Genomic DNA, 3,171 nt, shown 5'->3' on the forward strand with positions numbered 1-3,171 from the left:
CACTGGCTTAAAACAACACAGACGTGTCATCTTACAATTCTGGGGTCAGACATCTGACACTGGCACCAAAACCGAGGTCTCAGCAGGTCTGGTTCCTCCTGGAAGCTCTGGGGACAGTCTGTTTCCTGGTCTCTCCAGCTTTCTGGTGGCTGCCTGCATTCCACGGGCCCTCCCTCCATCTTCAAAGCCAACAGCAAGATCAAGTCAGCAGGAGCTGACACATGGAGGACCCATATTTGGCTGCTAGGTATTTTTGTGCATGTGATTATTTCCATTCCAGTAGGGAGAGCTGTGGTGCTGGAGAAGACTCTTGAGAGTCCCTTGGACTGCAAGGAGATCCAACCAGTCCATCCTAAAGGAGATAGTCCTGGGTGTTCATTGGAAGGACTGATGCTGAAGCTGAAATTCCAATACTTTGGCCACCTGATGCAAAGAACAGACTCGTTTGAAAAGACCCTGATGCTGGGAAAGATTGAAGGCAGGCGACAGAGGATGAGATGGTTGGATGGCATCACTGACTCAATGAGCATGACTTTGAGCAAACTGCAATCCATAGGGTCTCGAAGAGTCAGACGTGACTGACTGAATAACAGCAGGGAGAGTTGAGAGTGGCCCTCGGCTTTTTTTATTTTGGTAACTGAGCATGTCCTTTACTGAGACAGCAGACAGAGTGTAAGAGGGGGGCTTGAGGAGAGTAGGTCATGGTATTTCCTCATTTACTTGTTATGCAGTTATTCATGGACGTAACTGTTCTTTGATTTTGTTTAATTTTTGTTTCACACCGGAGAAGAGCTGCTTGACAATGCTGTGTTCATTTCAGACGCACAACAAAGTGATTCAGTTATAGCCATGCAAGTCTCCATTCTTTATCAAATTTTCCTCCCATTTAGGTTATTACAGAACATTGAGCCGCGTTCCAGGTGCTGTGCCATAGGTCCTTGTTGGTTATCTATTTTAAATATACTAGTGTGTACACGTCATTTATTTTGAATACTAACAAATCCATAATAAATGAATATTAACTTTTCATTCCTTCCTAAATATTACTTGAGACTTCTGTGTGCCATGCAATGTGCTCTTGGCACTGATTAGACAGCTGTGAACAAGATCAATTATGTCTCTGGCCTGGGAGGTTCATGTCTTTAGCTATGAAACAGGCAGGCTGACTTGTTAGCTTCTAAGTAGGGTTAAAAACTAGGACCCTCCATAGTTCTTGACATTGTAAAAACAAACAAACAGACTTGTAGAAAAAGAGGTCAGATTTGTAGTCACCAGTAGTGGGAAGAGGGAGGGGGATTAAATGGGCTTCCCTGGTGACACAGCCGGTAAAGAATCTGCATAGTGGGAACATGAGGGGGAATTAGATGAAGGTAATCAAAAGGTATAAACTCCCAGTTATAATATAAAAAAGTACTAAGCATGTAATGTACAAATGATCAATACAATTAACACTGCTGTACTTTTATATATGAAAGTTGTTAAGAGAGGAAATTGTAAGAGCTCTCATTACAAGGACAAAGCTTTTTTCTCTTTCTTTCATCTTGTATCTTTATGAGATGATGGGTTCTTACTAAAACTGGTCATCATTTCAGGATGTATGCAAGTCAAATCATTATGCTGTACACCTTCCACGTACAGTGCTGGATGTCATTCTATCTCCATAAAACTAGAAGGAAAAAACTACGTCTTAAGACCTTTATAAAGAAAATTTAAATTTGGCCTATGGAGACTAACCAAACTCTGAGAAAAACGTTATTAAAAAGATATCAATTTTAAAAGTCTTTTCATTGAGTCAAAAAGCAACTGAATACCAAAGAAATGTAATAGACATTAATTTACAATCCTTTGATTTAATACAAATGCCTTTTTCCCATCCCTGGGATGGTGTGATTTACCAGTTTTCAGGTTGGCCAGAGTGACAGAGAATGCCTTGCGTCCCACTGGGCTCCTCTGCTTCTGAGGCTCCCACCTGGACCAACTCCCCAGTCCCCTTTGCAGACAGGTGATGGTTCTAACCAAGGAACATGGGTGGAAGGAACACAGGCTACTTCCTGATCTGATCCTGAAAAATCTTCTGGGAAATCCTCCTTACGTCTGTCTTCCCATATCCTTTGGGAAGGGAGGACCCCAGGCCTTTGAGGATGGCATGGCCATAAGACAGAAGGAGCCTGGGTCCTTGAACGAGGCTGTAGAGCAGACTCCTTCCCCACCAAACTCCCACCACCAGATACAGAATAAACTCTATTATACTAAGCCACTAAAACAGTGGGATCATTTGTTACGGAGGTTAACCTATGGTAACTCATTCAAACAGCTCCTGAATATGGATCTCAGAATTGTCACACACGCACACTTGCAGATATAGATAAGTGACACAGTCTTGTGGAGGGAAATCCAAAGACATGGTCACCACCTACCATCACACTTCATTTTCTCTCCCCAAATCTTGCAGGCCCCTCTAATCCAGAGAAATGTTCCAGATTCACATGTTATAGATTGCTGTTACTTTTTAGCATTTTACATATATTACAGATGTATGTAAATGATATGTGACCACTCTTGCTTATGGAAAAATACCATACAGTGATGCTTGGTTCAGAAGGAAGTTCAGCTTATCAACAAAGGAGATGTTGCTAATTCACCTGAATACTGAGAATTCAAGGTCCGTGAACTTTGCTTGGGAATGCAGCAGAGCCTTCCCTGGTCCTTTCTTTATTGACCAGATGGTCTTGTTTTTGGAAGCTTCAGTGAACACTCAGCAAAGCGTTTCAGTCCCAAATTAAGACTTTGAGCTGCTCTGGTGTTAATTTAAACCAGGCCCCTTAGTCAAAATTGTCTGAACCAAGAGACTCTTATGGGTGAGGAAGAAACTAACCAAATGCAGTCTTTGTCCCAGCTTCTGCTTTCTCCTTCTCTGACCTACTTTCTCCTTCCATTATAGGAATGGAATTAATAAAGATTTACTGTGGCAAATAAATCCAACTAAATCAGAAAGAAAGAAGAGACATTGTCTTTGCTTGTAAATGACATTTCATACATCAGTTCAGTCGCTCAGTCGTGTCCAACTCTTTGCGACCCCATGAATCACAGCACGCCAGGCCTCCCTGTCCATCACCAACTCCCGGAGTTTACTCAAACTCATGTCCATTGAGTCGGTGATGCCATCCAACC

Source organism: Cervus canadensis, chromosome 7, assembly GCF_019320065.1.
Source record: "Cervus canadensis isolate Bull #8, Minnesota chromosome 7, ASM1932006v1, whole genome shotgun sequence".
NCBI lineage: Eukaryota > Metazoa > Chordata > Mammalia > Artiodactyla > Cervidae > Cervus > Cervus canadensis.